Source organism: Pholis gunnellus (assembly GCF_910591455.1).
Source record: "Pholis gunnellus genome assembly, chromosome: 19".
In the NCBI taxonomy this organism is placed as follows: domain Eukaryota; kingdom Metazoa; phylum Chordata; class Actinopteri; order Perciformes; family Pholidae; genus Pholis; species Pholis gunnellus.
In genome coordinates this window covers 15601953-15622289 of record NC_136546.1, presented here as the reverse complement: position 1 = coordinate 15622289, position 20337 = coordinate 15601953, and the positions used below count along the sequence as shown (strand labels likewise).

Here is a 20337-nt window from a genome sequence, read left to right as displayed (position 1 = left end):
GAGTTTAAATATGATGCAGGGGCCAGGGCCTGTCTAAAAGTGCCCCCGCCTCAGAAGCCCCTCGTCCCCCACCACAATGATGACTTGCTCCATCCTGAATAGAGGAAGATTAACAGGCTTTTCAAGAGACAAAAGCTCTGCAAAGCAGCCGCACCAGACTCTGTCTAATCACCTGTTTCTGATTTTGACATCTTTAAAAACATCTTTGTGTTTTCGTGCGATTGTGGCCGACCTCTCCCATCCTGGACACAAACTTTCGTTATTTGCTGGAGTTATTTGGTTCAGTGTAATAAAGAAAAAGCGGCGATTTTGTAAAAGGGAATTCTGACTCTCGCCTGGACACTACATGTTAATATTAGAGTAAAGTCTCCCTATCCTTCAAAGTGAGTTACATTAACCACATCTTTTGTATTATAATCTTTGTACAATGCAATTACGATCTGTTCTCTAGTGATGTCAGCTTGCTACATACCTTGTAAGACAAGATTTAGCTTAGCAAGGAGTTCCTCCAATATGTCTTGCCCACACTGCATATCTGCATCTTAGTTGGACATCCCCCAATCAGCGTTGGGACGGCAGTGGTACCCTGAATGAAAAAATGTTGAAAAGTTTGCATTAAAAATCTCACTCTGTAAAAGTACACAATTATTAGCATGAACATATCCTTTAAGTTTCTAAAATAAAAGTACTGCACTGCTGAAAACCCTTCTAGTAGAAATGTCTAACTGGCAGACTTGGAAGCTAAACTGTCTTATCTAAAGAAGCTAAGAGCTGAAGTGAGTGAGAGAGAGAGAAAAAAACGTTCAAATATCAAAATGTTCAGCTCTTTCTATGCCATGTCTCTTCATATTTCTAATCTTTAAACTTTTTGAATTATTAAGCTTTTTGCTATTCTTTTTTTAATGAAATCTTCAAATCCTCTTAAACTTCCAAATCCTTCTTATTCTTCATACTTTCAGCTACAGACACCATTTCAACTTTAAAATACTGAGAAAATCCTAAGCTATTATTGTATGTTATAATCTTTTATACTTTTTGAACTGTCCCATTTTAACTTTTATGATTTTTTCAGTCCTTTTGTGACTTTATAATGGTTGTGTATTGCGCAGCTTAGAGTGCGTGACGTCACCGCTAGAGTGAAAAGCAGCTTGAGATTCTTGTGAAAAAAAGATTTGTCTTTTGCCACTGACTCCACAATTTTCACTCGTCATGTATATTTTTTTTATTTTAAAATAGCTAATCTTGTCCTTGTCGTAGACAAGTGACTGTGGAATCCCACAGATTTACACATTTGGCAAAAAATCACTTAATTGAGAGGAAAACCAACTTTCTGCTCCATAGAGACCAATGTTAAATTTTGCTAGTATTACTACTACTACAACTTTTGCTGTTGCTACTACTACTGCTATTACTGCTACCATTAATAGTATTACTACCACTACTGCTATTACTACCACTACTACTATTACTTATACTACAACTGCTACTACTACTCATGCTGCTACCAGTACTAATACAGCTATTAGTACGACTGCTACTAGTACTACTACTACTGCTATTACTGCTACTTCAAATACTGCCATTACTATTACTACTACTGTTATATTAAATACTACGACCACTACTACAGCTATTACTACAACTACTGATACTACTACTTCTAATTACTAATACTTCTACTACTACAACTACTGCTACAACTAGTACTTATTCCAATGCTACTAATACTTCTACAAGTAGTACTTATTCTAATGCTACTAATACTGCTACTAAAACTTCTACTACAACTACAAATATCACTACTGCTGACATTTTTTTAAGCTACAGAAACCGTTCAAATATCAAAATGTTCAGCTTTCAGGAGAGGTGTGATATGACTTTTGCATGCTCCCCCGGGAGAATTGCATTAAATATGAGCTTTAAAATGTAGCATTCTGGTGTACTCTGAGGAGAAAAGTAAGTGGTAAGACAATATTTAATTTAAGCAAAAAACTAATTTATTATTCAGTGATTAGTATTTCAGCTGTAGTTGAACAGCTGGTTAGTTAGCTTTCTTTTTTTCAATCAATATTATTATTCAGTGTGGCTTTGTAGCACAAAGGCAGTAAACTGCCTGTGCCAAAGCACACTGTATATAATCCTTCGGCCTTAGTCTTTATTTATTCGCCAGCAGTCAGCAGACACTCAGATCTCCGTAGTCAACTCAGCAGACACTTACAGTTTAGTGCACCTATATGCTGATGTAACCAGAATAATAATTTAATCTGGATCTTAATTATTATGTTTTGGAACTATGTTACTGTCCCTTTAAATGAGGTCGACAGGTGGTCAGATAGCCGTTTTTTCCTCTGTACACAGAAGAGTGCTAGGAGAGTCAATCCTATCCTTAATAAACGATCTTTGTTTCTCCATACACAGAGATCGATAGAAGTGATAATCCGTTTATTAGAGGATCTTTGTTTTTTCCGTCTGTGCTTTAGTATAGTAGAAGTTGTGAGGAGGGAAAAGATTAGTTAGATTCTTATAAAACGTTGCTTCGTGTAATTCGGGGTGGATATTTCTTATCTGTGTAGCAGTCAAACAAGTGACATATTAACCAATCTCCTCATTGAACCTAGATTAGATTTGATAATTCCCCTAATTTCTGTGTATTCTGCACTGTCTCTAAAGCGACAGCTGCAGGGGGGTTACACTGAAATTCACGGTAAACTCATTAAAACGACACAGATCGGGAGCGAGCGAAGGACTTTGAAAGTTAGCGGAAAGATTAACGTGAGACAACATCCGGTTTCTTCAGACTAACATCCTGTTTTCAGAATAAGATGCCAACAAAGTATGAATTATATTCACATTAAGTATAAAACATGCTATCTGCATCTCGTGAGTTAAAGGGAAAATACACCTACATTGTGCGTAAAGTGTCTTTATTCTTTGATCGCTGGGTAACCATCATCACCTCAGAGTTACAGCATTATATTGATGAACAGTATAGCTGCATTCACATGCTCTGACTGTCATGAAGACAGACATTTTTGCTGAAATGTGCTGAAACATGTTATTCCTGTTGCACAGCAGTGGAACACGTTTCACATACAGTCAGCACACTGAGCACAGATAGTGCAAGAAATATAACTGCTACTGTGTAAAGGGAATACTGCTGTTAAAAAGCACCTTATTTGTTTAAAGTGTGCAAACCAAATGTGCAATACACTACTTTTGAATTCATTATTGAACTTTGCCATAACAATGCGATTAATCACAAAAAATCCATGCGATTAATCGAGGTTAAAATGTTAATTGTTGCCCAGCACTACTAATAATTGCATAAAGGAGGAAAGCACTTTATTTATAGCCTATTAAGTGCTGCAGAATAGATTTTTTTTGTCTTTTTTATGTTGATTAAATTACTCCGAAAATATAATTATAAAGGCCATAACTGATCCAACACAAAGTGACACAGTATTCTTCTTATTTCTGGAAACATTGGAACAAATGTCTGTATGTTTTTAACAACGAGTAACTTTTTTTAACTGCAATGATTACACCGGTATCTTGGTGTCCTCGTATTGTATATATTGTTGTTGTATTTGTGTTTTTTTTGCTGTATGGACTCATGGGTCTGAAATAAATAAAAGTTGAATATACATCATATTTTTTGTCGTTTTCATGGTAACGTGATATGTTGCAGCAAAGTGCTGTCCCATTTCTATCTACACCATCTCAAGCCCTCACAGTCACTCACACTCAACCACTTACCGGGTGACGTCAGTAAGTCCTTGGGGGTTCAGGGTTTGGGTGGGACATTGGCCAAATCCCAATGTCCCCCCTAAACCCTTGAACCCTGAACCCGAATGGGACAGGACTTTGCTGCAACATATCATTTTACCATGAAAACGACAACAAATATGATGTATAATTGTGTGTATTTATTTTATACTTTGTACTCCCTGATTTGAACATCTTCCAGGATCTTTACTCACAAGATGAGAAGTAATTTCATTTAATCTATTTACTCGTTTTTGTCAGCTTCAATGACAAAATCTAATATTTGATGAATAAATAAATACATATTCTCTGATTTCATGTTTATTTTTTGTTCCATCTTTAACCCTTAAAATTTCTGTGTAAATGTAATACTCCAGACTGAACACACGTGAGCCGTCCTCTTTGTTTACTCTTTTTTTTTTTGCGTCTCCATGCGTCCACTGGTTACCCCGTGTTTAACGTCACATTGCAATGATTTGTGGGTAATTCCCTTGGGCTAAGTCAGCATACCATGCTTGACTTACGGAAAGGGTTCATAAAGGGCTCAAAATGTCTGCCAGAGAGCCCTCAAACAGTCGATGATCACGGACTTCGCGGGAGCGCGCCTCAAAGTCCGTGAGTCCGTAATGGGGGGCCATTGGGACTGGGCCACTGATAGCAGACCACCTCAGAGAACATCAGGAAATTCTTATGTAGAATTTCAGAATAAAAGCCCAATCAAATCTCATTCTTGAGCCAACTTCCGTTGAATTTCTCACGTTAAACGGAACTCACCGGAAATTCTGTTGTTTTGAAGTCAGTTCTTACACGCTACTACCGTAATGCCTCGTACACCCGCGTACCGCAAAACAACGTGCGTGATGGCTTGACTGTTTTTCGAGGTGGAGGCCGGATTGACCGCAGTGAAAAAACGTAATGAGGTGAAACATGCAACCCCCCCGTATTCCGGTTCAGTCCACGCGGTCACTCTTTAACGTTAAACCGGAACATCGGATCTGGTTGCAGGTTGTTGTCCTCCTAAATCGCAATAATGACTAACGTTAAAAGTCGACAAAGTTCCGCATGCAGTGGCCGTTAGCCTTAACCCAGCAAGTCTGAACTGTAACATTACGGAACATAAACTTTAACGGAGGGAAATACGGTGTAGACATCTTAACGCTGATTGACCAAGACTCGACACGTTATTGCGAAGATCACCACATCACCATTTCTCCTCGTCTCACTCCAATCTGAGAAACGCTGGCTGGCCAGTTGACACCCCCTCCCCTCCAAAACATGGGTTTCAACATGTGATTTATTCAACGTAACAAAACACCGACATTCTGTACAGCGACAACGCGGGAAATACACAAGGAGGCTCCACTATGATTTCACTACTCAACGGTGTTACTCTTTCGATCGTATATATTTCAAATACGAAAATAATCATTGCTTGGTACACACAAAATTGAGGGGGAAAGAAACAACTCCAGCAGCCATGATACAGTTTTGAGAAAAGCGCAACCATGATCGAAATAAACGAGTGAAACGTACCAAATGTAGGCTGAACAATCGCCGGATCTTCTTCTTCTTCCTTGTTAAGTACTCGCACTACTCCCATGTGATATCTTCATGTATAAAGTAAGGCTTCACATCTCTCAACTGAAGAAGAAACATTGGGAAGAATGGGTACAGATCCTTCACAGGAAGTGACGAAAGACGATCTGCGCAGGGATTTCAAAATAAAAGCGTCTAAAAACTGAGCGTCAGTGATTAAAACGGGATTTTTACAGAAATACAACAGAAATATAGAAATACTTTAGCAGTGTCTTTTTCCCACCAAAACAGTTTTATATAGCACTTTATATATCGATTAAAACAAATCATCAAAAAAACGTCTGTCTTATATTAAATAACCATTTCACAAACTTAAATTCTTAAAACACAAAATCAGGGGTATTCAATTAAAACTCAGAGGTTCATTTACTAAAATGTCCTCCCAGAAAGGGTCCAAACCTATATCTAAATTGTGTCTTCCTATAGCACTCTATTAAATAAAACAAAAAACGACAATAGCCCTGCATGGGAGCTCCTCTACACTCTAGTGATTACATTACATTATAGTCATTTAGCAGACGCTTTTATCCAAAGTAACTTACAATAAGTGTTAATAGTGGTAACCTCACGTGCTCTGAGCTGCGCAATACACACCCATTATAAAGTCAGAAAAGGTCTAAACAGATGATCAAAAGTTGAATAAAGATTCAAAGAAGAAAATAGTTGCACCAAGCAAACAATATTGAGCCACAAATCTATCTATATGGTACACGTTCATAGTTGAAAAGACCGCACAGAGGTAGACAGGTAGACAAAATTGTTTTTATAAAAAATGTACTTGAACAGAACTCCTTCTGTATCCTTTCTGTAGACAGATTTACATCACAGCTTCAAGAAATTTACAGTTTTAGTAATTTACATAAATCTACAGAGGCTTTTTGCATTTGAAAAAACAAAACAAAAACATAATAGAAATAAATGACGATGCAGTTATGGGGTCAGAAAAGGCACTAGTACCATATAACGTGGTAGAACAAGTAAAGAAAAATATCCATTGAGTAAAGTTCAGTGTCAAAATACCCTCATACAAATTCCAAATGCCCAAGGCTCACCACAGAGGAAAAGGAAAGACCAAAAAAGCTTAAACGTCCAAGTGTGGCAAAAAACCAACAATTTAAAACAAAGCTTCAAGCCATGAATACTGAAACATTTTAGTCAGATCCATCTTTTTGAGGAATGTTTACCAGTGAACATTTCAAAAGTATGCATTCCTCCAGAAATGAAATAAGTCATCATCGACATTCTCCCCAAACAAAATATACATTTTCATAGCAATGAAGGCAGCAAACAGCATCTGTTTAGTGTAAACAAACCTCTCTCATGTCAACTCTAATATTAAAACATTAAGGAGCTCGTTCCTGTTAGATGCCCACTTCATTTTTGTGAACTCCATAACTGTGTTAGTCAACTGGCACATTTTCTTGCTCTTCTTTGATCAATGGGCTCTCATTGTCCTGACCTGTGGTTCCCATTGTGTATCCAAGGCACCCTGCTGCTTCAACTGGGACTAAATACACAGCCTCAGTGTCCCATTCAGTTTTTATGGTACTCACAGTGTTTGGAGATACAGCAGATCCGTGTGGTTCAGCCAGCAAACACTGAAGATTCTCATTTTATGATTTGAGAAAAGTATATTCAAGGGCTCCTGTCGGTTCACCTGGAACTATGTACTTGTCTTCGGCAGTTTGTGACTCTGTTTTAACATCAACATAAAGTGGATAACGTTGTTTCTCCGTGTCTGGTTCTGGATTCATGTTGCCATAATGTGGATCATATTTCTCCTCTTTTATCTGTAAGTTTCCCTGAAGAGGACTGCCACAACCTACATCCACTAGATTGTTCCCCGGATCTGTTGGGAGCTCAGGGTCCTCATGGAACAGAGCTTTCTCTGTAATTTTGGCACCATCGAGAAAATGCACACAACGTTCATCTGAATGGTATCTCGCTTGTAGCACAACATTACCCTGGTTTGTTTTCTTGCCAGGTGCTTCGCTGGAATACAATTCACGTTTCTTGTCAGCAAAGACAAACGGCAGTTTGAAGACCTTGTCTGGGTCTTTTCGATATTTACGATACTCCTTGACCATGGAGTTGACTTTGGATACAGTAGCTATTGTAAATTCCCAGCTCCTGTGATGTTGTGAGCTAATATCAAAGTTATAGTCAAGGATGTCATACACAATGTGTGGCAAATAGCATCCTGTTTTCGTGACTGCAAATTGATATATCTCAAACACTACAGCTCTCGTCAATTGCTCCAAGTCCAGTTTTTCTTTCTCTCTTGATTTAGATGTCACGTCTAGATCCAAACCCATCTCTATGCAAATGGGATAACGGCCTACCGATACTTCACTACGATCAATGTTCTCTGTTTTTTTTAAGACACTTGCCAGCGTGTCTATTTTCACTTTTGTTTGCAGTGCCAGCTTTCTTTTTTTGATACTTTCCATCACTTCACTTCCATGCAAAGCCGCTGTGGGTTTCTCTTTACTTACAATTTTAGATTGACTGCTAGGTAATGGTTGAATGATGAATACTTTATTGAGCCAGGTGAGAAAGCCATCTTCTTGTTTCATCCGTCTGTTGAACGGCCATACGTTACTTACTTCTTGCCCCTGCATGCCAGTGTTGAAGTTGTGTTGAAGGATATCATTAAGGATCTTGTGTTTTGTTCCACACAATTGTTTGGCAAAACAAGCCACTTCCCCCATAACCCCGTGTGTCAATACATGTGCGTCAAGCTTTTCTTTTGGTTGGTCTTCGTCCACACACAGGTTCAAACCTAATTCTTTGCAGAGAGGGTAGCTGTCCATTATCATCTCCTCTATTGCTGAGAAGGTAGAGGACGAATCCTTTGCTGGTTCTTGTGCAGTGCAGTTCCCATCAGCAGAGCCTGCATCAGTCATGGTACGTGGACGAGGATGATGCATGTGACCAGAGTCAGAGTCATCATGACGATGCTTATGATTTCTGACTTGATCGCATTTAGGGCAATATATCGCTCTCACATGGCATGGTTCTGGTCTGCAATTTGGGTCAGGGAGTTCAAACTGCCTTTTCATTTGACGAACACCACCTTTTTTAGCCATTTTCCCCATTGTTGTGTTTGTAAAGGCACTACGACACAGCTCATTGTTGAAATTCAGATGGAAATTATACTCCAGTATCTCTGTGACGAAATGCCTTTGGGCTGATAGTAGGTCTGTGGCAAATGTACCAATTTCAACCATGATGCCATTGGTTAGCAATTTGGGATCAAGATTCTGTTTTACTCCAGATCCTACATCGAAATCGATGCCTAATTTTTTGCATCTGGAGTAAGAATAAAGTGGACAGTGTTCTTCATGAGGTATTGAGAGGATTTGCTGAACACGATTGGCCCGCAATTGCCACAGCTTTAATTCAAACTCATTTTGGTGTTCTATGTCAGGGGAAGAGTTAACATCTTGATGTATGATTGCAGCCTGAGGTGAATCAGCACTAGCTGCATCTGAATTTGGGTTGTTAAGGGAATCCAGTTTCACATTTGTTGAGGAGTTCCTTATTGAGCAATTGATATTCTTGAACTTTTTCAAATATGTTGTTAATTTCCTTTCTTCCAACATAGCAGGAATTCGTGCAACAATACTTCTGGCATGGTCAGAATCTCCTCGTTGCAAATCAAGATCCAAATTGTGTTTTAGGACGTCAACACAAATCTGCTCAAATGTTCCACACAACTTTTCTGCAAAGTTTGTCACTTCAGTCATTGCTCCATAGGTCAGTTTGTTGATATCCAGTTTCTTATTTGGTCGAGTATTGTTCACATGTAGTTTCAGACTAATTTCCTTGCAGAAGGGATAAAGATCCACAATCTCCTGTGAAACATGTTCTTTAGTGTCAGCCTGTGAATGAGGAGGAAACCCGCAGGCGACATCACACTCCTCCATCCTCGATATGCTGAGTTCAGCGTTGGCACTGCCCACACTCTGAGTTGCCACACTTAGTGATGGTATGGGACCATGAAGTTCAAAGACCTCTTTTGAGAACTTGACTGCATCTTCACAATCTTTCAGTTGTCTTACTCTATTCATAATTTCACTTGTGAAAATATGTCTCTGGTATTCACTCTCCAGGCTGATGTCAAAGTTGTACTCAAGAATCTCCATGATGAAATTCTGTTGGGATGAATTCATTGCTAGTGCAAATTTAGCAATTTCAAGCAGAACAGAATAAAGAAGAGAGTCAACACTGAAGTGTTGCTTTGGACCAAATCCAATGTTGAATTCAAGGCCAAACGTCTTGGACCTATTGAATGGACCAAACTCTAATGCAGAGAGGATTTGTTTTACACGGTTAGCACGCATCTTCCACATGTTGTTCTCTGTTCCCATTTCCTCTTCTTCCATGTCACTTTCGTTTGGTGCAATTTTTGGAGTCTGTGTTTGCTTTTCACCTCCACCAAGCCCTCTCTCATCAGACTGGCTTGCAAACCGTGGGTTCAGATTTGAGTTTACAGTTGGTAAACTAGATGAGGTTTCTGAGCTAAGAGGACGTTTTGGGATTCGTAAGTTATCTTCATTGCCAGAGTGTTCTGAGTCTGTGAGTTCTTCTGAGTCTAGATCAGACTCTCCTAGAGGACACGTGTAGTTGTTCTTTGGATTTGTCTGAGGCGTTTTCTCCTGTGTTTGCAGTGCCAGCTTCCTTTTTTTGATAGTTTCCTTCGATTCACTTCTATGCATGGCAGCCCGTTTCATTTGACTTACATTTGACAAACGTTGAATAACGAATACTTCATTGAGCCAGGAGAGCGAAATATCACTGTGTCTCGTCACTCCGTGGAACTGTAATGCAGGATTTACATCTTGACCTTGCATGCCAATGTTGAAGTTGTGTTGAAGGATATCATTAATGAGCTGATATTTTATTCCACACAGTCTTTTGGCAAAACTACCCACTTCCCCCATAGTCCAGTGTGTCAATACATGCGGGTCAAGCTTATCTTTTGGTTGGTCTTTGTCCACAAACAGGTTTAAACCTATTTCCTTACAGCGAGGGTAGCTGTCCATTATCATCTCCCCTATTGCTGAGAAGGTAAAGGACGGATCCTTTGCTGGTTCTTGTGCAGTGCAGTTTCCATCAGCAGAGCCTGCATCAGTCATGGTACGTGGATGAGGATGATGCATGTGATCAGAGTCAGAGTCATCCTGACGATGCTCATGATTTCTGACTTGATTGCATTTGGGGCAATATATCATTCTCACATGGCTTGGGTCTGGTCTGCAATTTGGGTCAGGGAGTTCAAACTGCCTTTTCATTTGAGGAACACCATATTTTTTTCGCAATTTCTTACTATTTATTTTCCCCATTGTTGTGTTTGTAAAGGCACTGCGACACAGCTCATTGTTGAAATTCAGATGGAAATTATACTCCAGTATCTCTGTGACGAAATGCTTTTGGGCTGATAGTAGGTCTGTGGCAAATGTACCAATTTCAACCATGATGCCATTGGTTAGCAATTTGGGATCAAGATTCTGTTTTACTCCAGATCCTACATCGAAATCGATGCCTAATTTCTTGCATCTGGAGTAAGAATAAAGTGGACAATGTTCTTCATGAGGTATTGAGAGGATTTGCTGAACACGATATGCCCGCAATTGCCACAGCTTTAATTCAAACTCATTTTGGTGTTCTATGTCAGGGGAAGAGTTAACATCTTGGTCTATGATTGCAGCCTGAGGTGAATCAGCACTAGCTGCATCTGAATTTGGGTTGTTCTGGGAATCCAGTTCAATTTTTGTTGAGGAGTCATTTATTGAGCAATTGATTTTCTTGAACTCTTTTAAATATATTGTTAGTTTCCTTTGTTCCAATATAGTAGGAATTCGTGCAACAATACTTCTGGCATGGTCAGAATCTCCTCGTTGCAAATCAAGATCCAAATTGTGTTTTAGGATGTCAACACAAATCTGCTCAAATGTTCCACACAACCTCTCTGCAAAGTTTGTCACTTCAGTCATTGCTCCATAGGTCAGTTTGTTTATATCCAGTTTCTTATTTGGTCGAGTATTGTTCACATGTAGTTTCAGACTAATTTCCTTGCAGGAGGGATAAAGATCCACACTCTCCTGTGAAATATGTTCTTTAGTGTCAGCCTGTGAATGAGGAGGAAACCCACAGGCGACATCACACTCCTCCATCCTCGATATGCTGATGAGTTCAGCGTTGGCACTGCCCACACTCTGAGTTGCCATAATTAGTGATGGTATGGGACCATGAAGTTCAAAGACCTCTTTTGAGAACTTGACTGCATCTTCACAATCTTTCAGTTGTCTTACTATATTCATAATTTCACATGTGAAAATATTTCTCTGGTGTTCACTCTCCAGGCTGATGTCAAAGTTGTACTCAAGAATCTCCATGATGAAATTCTGTTGGGATGAATTCATTGCTAGGGCAAATTTAGCAATTTCAAGCAGAATAGAATCAAGAAGAGAGTCAACACTGAAGTGTTGCTTTGGACCAAATCCAATGTTGAATTCAAGGCCAAATGTCTTGGACCTATTGAATGGACCAAACTCTAATGCAGAGAGGATTTGTTTTACACAGTTAGCACGCATCTTCCACATGTTGTTCTCTGTTCCCATTTCCTCTTCTTCCATGTCACTTTCGTTTGGTGCAATTTTTGGAGTCTGTGTTTGCTCTTCACCTCCACCAAGCCCTCTCTCATCAGGCTGGCTTGCAAACCGTGGGTTCAGATTTGAGTTTACAGTTGGTAAACTAGATGAGGTGTCTGAGCTAAGAGGACGTTTTGGGATTCGTAAGTTATCTTCATTGCCAGAGTGTTCTGAGTCTGTGAGTTCTTCTGAGTCTAGATCAGACTCTCCTAGAGGACACGTGTAGTTGTTCTTTGGATTTGTCTGAGGCGTTTTCTCCTGTGTTTGCAGTGCCAGCTTCCTTTTTTTGATAGTTTCCTTCGATTCACTTCTATGCATGGCAGCCCGTTTCATTTGACTTACATTTGACAAACGTTGAATAACGAATACTTCATTGAGCCAGGAGAGCGAGATATCACTGTGTCTCGTCACTCCGTGGAACTGTAATGCAGGATTTACATCTTGACCTTGCATGCCAATGTTGAAGTTGTGTTGAAGGATATCATTAATGAGCTGATATTTTATTCCACACAGTCTTTTGGCAAAACTACCCACTTCCCCCATAGTCCAGTGCCTCAATACATGCGGGTCAAGCTTGTCTTTTGGTTGGTCTTTGTCCACAAACAGGTTTAAACCTATTTCCTTACAGCGAGGGTAGCTGTCCATTATCATCTCCCCTATTGCTGAGAAGGTAAAGGACGGATCCTTTGCTGGTTCTTGTGCAGTGCCGTTTCCATCAGCAGAGCCTGCATCAGTCATGGTACGTGGATGAGGATGATGCATGTGATCAGAGTCAGAGTCATCCTGACGATGCTCATGATTTCTGACTTGATCGCATTTGGGGCAATATATCATTCTCACATGGCTTGGGTCTGGTCTGCAATTTGGGTCAGGGAGTTCAAACTGCCTTTTCATTTGACGAACACCATATTTTTTTCCCAATTTCTTACTATTTATTTTCCCCATTGTTGTGTTTGTAAAGGCACTGCGACACAGCTCATTGTTGAAATTCAGATGGAAATTATACTCCAGTATCTCTGTGACGAAATGCTTTTGGGCTGATAGTAGGTCTGTGGCAAATGTACCAATTTCAACCATGATGCCATTGGTTAGCAATTTGGGATCAAGATTCTGTTTTACTCCAGATCCTACATCGAAATTGATGCCTAATTTCTTGCATCTGGAGTAAGAATAAAGTGGACAGTGTTCTTCATGTGGTCTTGAGAGGATTTGCTGAACACGATATGCCCGCAATTGCCACAGCTGTAATTCAAACTCATTTTGGTCTTCTATGTCAGGGGAAGAGTTAACATCTTGGACTATGATTGCAGCCTGAGGTGAATCAGCACTAGCTGCATCTGAATTTGGGTTGTTCTGGGAATCCAGTTTCACGTTTGTTGAGGAGTCATTTATTGAGCAATTGATTTTCTTGAACTCTTTTGAATATATTGTTAGTTTCTTTTGTTCCAATATAGCAGGAATTCGTGCAACAATACTTCTGGCATGGTCAGAATCTCCTCGTTGCAAATCAAGATCCAAATTGTGTTTGAGGATGTCAACACAAATCTGCTCAAATGTTCCACACAACCTTTCTGCAAAGTTTGTCACTTCAGTCATTGCTCCATAGGTCAGTTTGTTGATATCCAGTTTCTTATTTGGTCGAGTATTGTTCACATGTAGTTTCAGACTAATTGCCTTGCAGAAGGGATAAAGATCCACACTCTCCTGTGAAATATGTTCTTTAGTGTCAGCCTGTGAATGAGGAGGAAACCCGCAGGCGACATCACACTCCTCCATCCTCGATATGCTGCTGAGTTCAGCGTTGGCACTGCCCACACTCTGAGTTGCCATACTTATTGATGGTATGGGACCATGAAGTTCAAAGACCTCTTTTGAGAACTTGACTGCATCTTCACAATCTTTCAGTTGTCTTACTCTATTCATAATTTCACTTGTGAAAATATGTCTCTGGTGTTCACTCTCCAGGCTGATGTCAAAGTTGTACTCAAGAATCTCCATGATGAAATTCTGTTGGGATGAATTCATTGCTAGGGCAAATTTAGCAATTTCAAGCAGAATAGAATCAAGAAGAGAGTCAACACTGAAGTGTTGCTTTGGACCAAATCCAACGTTGAATTCAAGGCCAAACGTCTTGGACCTATTGAATGGACCAAACTCTAATGCAGAGAGGATTTGTTTTACACGGTTAGCGCGCATCTTCCACATGTTGTTCTCTGTTCCCATTTCCTCTTCTTCCATGTCACATTCGTTTGGTGCATTTTGTGGAGACTGTGTTTGCTCTTCACCTCCACCAAGCCCTCTTTCATCAGATAGACAAGCCATTGATTTGACATTTGCATTTACGGTTGGTAAACTAGCTGAGATGTCAGCGGTGGTGAGGAAAGGCGCACAAACACCCAGACAACTAGCTTCTGATTTTCTGGAGATGTCTGAGCTCAGAGAACAACTTTTGGGGTTTTGTAAGTGATCTTGATTGCCAGTGTTTGTGACTTTGTCTGAGTCTAGATCAGACTCTCCTAGAGAACAAGTGTGGTAGTTCTCCGTTCCCATTTCCTCCTTTTCTCGGTCACATTCATAGCCAGTGTAGGAGTCTAGATCAAACTCTGATAGAGGACAAGTTTGACAATGATCTCCTTCTGACGTTTGATTTGTACACAATTCAGTGTGATGAGAGATTATGTTTGTCTCCATGTCTTTAGACTGTCCTCTTTTGTTCCTCTTGTTTGACCTTTCACTTGTTGTTAACAGAGCCCTCTTTTCCTGTTTACTTTTGAAACCAGGCTGCCTTCTTTTTGTCACTTCCTTAAACAGAGTCTGCTGGACTTCCATACTGGACAGTGTTGAGCCTCTGGATCCTTTGAAGGGGTTTGTCTGGAAGGAAAACGGCTCACTTTTAAACTCCATGCTGATCCCACTACCAGTGGTGAGAAGTCCATCTCTTCTCTTTAGTAGGTGTAATATCCTGAACCAAATTTGATTTTTTTCCTGTTGACTCTTGAGATCAAGTTCAAAATTGTGCTCCAGCACACCCAGAACAATAAGCTTGTAGGATGCAGTCAGTATTTTGGTGAAGTGTACCAATTCTAACATCACGTCCTTTGTCAACAAACCTGGATCTAGACTTTGTTTTGACCCAACATCAAGGTTCAGACCAATTGCTTCACAATGAGGAAACTTAGGGAGAGGAACATCCTCCTTCAGTTCTTCTGCTGACATTTCTCCTGAACACTGAAATTCATCCTTATCATCACTGTCTTCACCGTGTGCTCCTTCCATCTCTTCCAAGAGACTCTCCGTCTTCATGTATTCTTTGGATGCTGCTTGTGAACATCTGTATTCATCTCCATGTTCACCATCAGCAGTATCATCCATCTCGACAACAGAACTTTCAGTCTTACCCTCTGCAGTTGCCATGTTCAGTCCATTGCTGCTTTTGTGTTCTGGCTGCGATGACGTGTCAAAGAGAGTAAAAACTTCTTTTGTATCTGTAGGAGGTTTCCTGATCAGGTCTTTGACTTTGTGCAGAATTTGAGCAGTAAAATCAGTCAGTTGTTGCTCATCTTTCAATCCAAGATCAAAATTTTTCTCCAGAATGTTAGTGATAAAATGCCCTTTACTCTTGTTCACCGTTTTAGCAAAGTCACAGACCTCAAGTATGACACCATTTGTCACTAAATGTAAGTCCATTTTTCTCTGTGTGTTGGATGTTACATTAAAATCCAATCCTATTCTATTGCTGTGATGGAATGATTCTAGACGCCTTGAATGTTCCTTTCCACACATAATGCGCCACTGCCATACTTTGTTGGAATCCATCTTTTTGTGGTCTTCCAGACTGCAGGTGTCCCCGTTGTCCATTACAATGATCTATTCTTTTTTGTCGTCCATGTCATTATTTCCTGTATTTAGTTCATGAAGAAAAAAAGGATACATGATCAACAGTATATCTTAGCCTGGAGTCATACACAATTTAAATGTATTCATAAATATCAGACATTTTACACTTACAGGTTCTCAAATGTGAGGATTTGCACTTTTGTCACCATCTTGTTGTGAACTTAATACATTTGGGTTTTGGACTGCTGATCAAAAAACATAAATCATCACGTTGAGTCTCTGGTTACTTGTGATAGGCATCAGGCAATATCATTGACATTTTCCAGGCTAAACGGTTGATCATTCTATCTAAACACTAAAATACTCAAGGCCGAAAAAAGTTGCAATAAAGTGACGAGCATTTCTTTAAAGATGAGGTGAAGGGATAAAGTTAATAGAGGTTGCATTGAGTTTCAATATGATGCAAGGGCCGGAGCCTTGGCCTGTCCAAAACCGGAAGATTAACAGGCTTTTATGTGACAGAAGCTCTGCAAAGTAGCCGGACCAGACTGTCTAATCAGCTGTCTCTTGTGTTGACATTTCAAAACCTCTTTGTGTTTTTGTGCGACTGTGGCCAGCATCCTGGACACAAACTTGTGTTATTTGCTGGAGTTATTTGGTTCAGTGTAAAAAAGAAAAACTGGCGACCTTCTCTATGATAGTGTGGTGGAATCTCTGTGTAAAAAGGAATTCTGACTCTCGCCTCACCCCATTGACACTACATGTTAATATTAGAGTAAAGTCTCCCTATCCTTTAAAGTGAGTTACATTAACCACATCTTTTGAATTATAATCTTTGTACAATGCAATTACGATCTGTTCTATAGTGATTTCAGCTTGCTACATACCTCGTAAGACGGGATTTAGCTTAGCAAGGAGTTCCTCCAACATGTCTTGCCCACACTGCATATCTGCATCTTAGTTGGACATCCCCCAATCAGTGATGGGACGGCGGTGGTACAGTGGTACCCTGAATGAAACAATTTGGAAAAGTTTGTTAACTCATGCCCTCCAAAAATAGACACAACAGCAGAGTATAACAGCGGTGCAAGAAGTATTCAGATATAGTAATACTACAGTGTAGAAATACTCCATTACAAGTTATTAAGGTCCTGCATTAAAAATCTTATGAGGTAAAAGTATAAGCATGAACATATTCTTTAAGTTTCTAAAATAAAAAGTACTCAATCTGCAGAAAGGCCCATTTCAGAATATCATATAACTGAATTATAATTATAATTATTATTATGACTAATTAAGAAACGTTACAGTAAACAGTGATTAAGAACAACACTCCTGCCTCCTTTTCCAGGAGTCTGATTGCTAAAATATGGATATCATGAGAGAGATAAGACTCTGCCGAACGCGGTGATTTTGTTTTTAGGTTTGTTGTGTCAAAAATGTGAGCTACAGAGCAAAATAGAAAACTGGTACCGTCTGCTTTCTTTGACACATTTATCGTCAGAATTAACATGAAGCTCAGACTGAGGCTTTTTAGTTTAGATACGTAATGCTCTTACTAATACTGAGAAGACTACTACTACTAATACTACTCCTATTTAGCTTCTTTAGATAATGCAGTTTAGCTTCCAACTCTGCATTTCAAATAGGTTTTTTATCAGTGTAGTTCAATATTTTTGGGTTTTAACATTTTTAAGACAGTTTCAAATTGTTTCACATGACACCTCTTCATAATAAACGCCATTACCTGCTCCAAAATATGTGTTTCAACTTTCCTCTCCAGACCCTGAGAGTAGAGTTTTTTAACGTTACTAAACACCGACATTCTGTACAGCGACAACGCGGGAAAAACACAAGGAGGCTCCACTATGATTTCACGACTCAAAGGTGTTGCTCTTTCGATCGTATATATTTCAAAGACGAAAATAATCATTGTTTGGTACACACAACATTAGGGCGGAAATAAACAGCCCCAGCAGCCATGATGCAATTTTGAGAAAAGCCCAACCATGATCGAAATAGACGAGTGAAACGTACCAAATGTAGGCTGAACAATCACCGGATCTTCTTCTTCCTTGTTAAGTACTCGCACTACTCCCATATGATGTCTTCATGTATAAAGTAAGGCTTCACATCTCTCAACTAAAGACGAAACATTGGGAAGAATCGGTTCCGGAACCTTAACAGGAAGTGAAGAAGGACCATCTGCGCAGGGATTTCAAAATAAAAGTGTCTAAAAACTGAGCGTCAGTGATTAAAACGGGATTTTTACAGAAATACAACAGAAATATAGAAATACTTTAGTGTGTCTAGAGTGAGGGAGGGAGAGACAGACAGACGTTTCCCTCACTTGGCTCCTTTCCTTGCGTCTTAGTCCCTCCCACCAGGGATGCATGGAGAGACGCAAGGAAACCATGCGATGAGAGAGGAAACGAGGAAATATGCTTTCAGAGACATGAGACATCCTTTCCTCAGTTGCGTCACGTGAAGCGACGTCTGTTTCTGATGACGGAGGATCAGCTGATCACATCTGGATCAGCTGTCAGTCGGCTTTAACAGCTGGAGAGACTTTTGAGAAGTTTGTGTCTGTTCACATGATCACTGTACTTAATAATAGTAACTAATAAAGACACACTGTAATGATGACTGTAGAGGTGTGGACTGGAAATGGACGTCTCCATAGAGTTTACTGGACTTTACTGGACTTAATGCTTCTCCCCTTTTCAATGTGTTTCAGTGAGTCAAAGTCATTATCTTGTTGGATGTTTACTCCTGAAAGACATTTAAAAACAAAACATTGGCGATTTCCCATTTAATATTTATTTTGGATAGCTGGAGAGATGGTAAATCCTTCTTTTCTATGTCTGTGGAGTACCATTCTGTCATGTTTATCTTGCCTAGAACATTTGAGAGGTTTCTGTACATCCTACCTCCCCTGCACACGCTTTAAAAAATAGTAGGCGGCCACTGAGTGTATATCTGATTTTGTATGCATGTGATGGACTCAGTTTATATATTTAACCTTGCTTTATTTTAAGTGTGGAATCAAATAAACTAAATTAAAAAATACTTGCTGTATAGACTTTTACTATGAAGGGACAACCACTTGCTGTCAGTGCTCTGGCTGTTAATTGATGATTTGACTGGCCAGTCAGACTGGTCAAAGCCATATTACTGTTAAACCTGTGTGTTTCATTCGCACTCATTACTGAGACAAACACGTGTACTTAAAGGCCTAAAGTCAAAGTTGTACAATATTTTTAGATTGAAGCCTATTTAGAGTACCATGTAATTCTATTCAACCTACTTTCCATCGTTTCCTTTTTTCCATATCTGGCCCATGTGATGAGTGAATCCCTCTGAGATGTAGTTATCTGTAGTGAATTTCATCTCCCCGGTTCATAAGCTTAGCAGTGGAAAGTGTTTGCTGCCCCCAAAGGAAGAAAGCTGCTGGTGTGGAGCACCGCCAACAGCCCACTTTCAGTATTACATCTACAAGCTAACTGTCATAACTTTACTGACCCTGATACTTTTATTGGTTGAGTTGGGGATATATGACAATCAGAAAGTTGGTGTTCAATACTCTTGAAGCAATTGTGAGCAAATACAAACACAACTAGAAAATGCATTGCCTGCAGAAAATGTGTTGGAATGCTGAAAGCTTAAATAATTTGCAGAGCACTGGTGAAAACACAGAAATGTGAAACTACCTGTCTGAAAAATGTTGAAGGCCAAAAGCACTGCACTGCTGAAAAACTGTCTAGTACAAATGTATAACTGGTAGAGTTGGAAGTTAAACCACATTATCTAAAAGGAGCTAAAAGCTGAATTACAATGCAGGAAAAATCTGGAAACGATTTTACTGTCAACGTAATAGTAGTAAAGGTAGTAGTAGTATTGCTAGTATTAGCAGTAGTAGTTGGATAGTTGGACTTTCAGGCTGCTGTTGCCAAATGTGTAAATCTGTTGGATTCCATAGTAATATGTCTGCGACCAGGACAAGATTAGCTACATTTTGTCCAAAAATGGTGGCTGAAGAGTGAAAATTGTGGGATTGGTGGCAAATTTGAAATGTTTTTTTTTTTCACAAGATTCCAGAGCTCCTCTATACTCTAGTGATAACCTCACGTGCTCTGAGCTGTGAAGTCAGAAAAGGTCTAAAAAGACGATCAAAAGTTGAATAGAGATTCGAAGAAAAAAATAATCATGAGCCACAAATCTATCTATATGGTCCACGTTCATAGTGGTTGAAAAGACCGCACAGAGGTAGACAGGATGCTTTCAAAATTGTTTATAAAATGTACTTGAACAGAAATTCTTCTGTATCCTTTCTGTAGAGTATATCACATTATGACCAAATCAATGACATATTTACATTACAACTTCAAGAAAATGACATTTGATGATGTTGATGTTTTAGCATTTTACATAAATCTACAGAGGCTTTTTCCATTTGAAAAAACAAAACAAAAACATAATAGAA

The 20337-nt window shown here is 39.4% G+C and overlaps 1 long non-coding RNA gene across 1 annotated transcript; it reads right to left on the bottom strand.

Annotated features, from left to right (window-relative positions):
• Positions 1–6115: 6115 nt before the first annotated feature.
• On the bottom strand, positions 6116–18028 carry LOC306711782. Its single transcript, XR_013767528.1, has 3 exons — positions 17892–18028; positions 16742–16863; positions 6116–15916 (listed from the first exon to the last, which is right to left on the bottom strand). It is a non-coding gene; the product is annotated as an uncharacterized lncRNA (long non-coding RNA).
• Positions 18029–20337: the final 2309 nt, after the last annotated feature.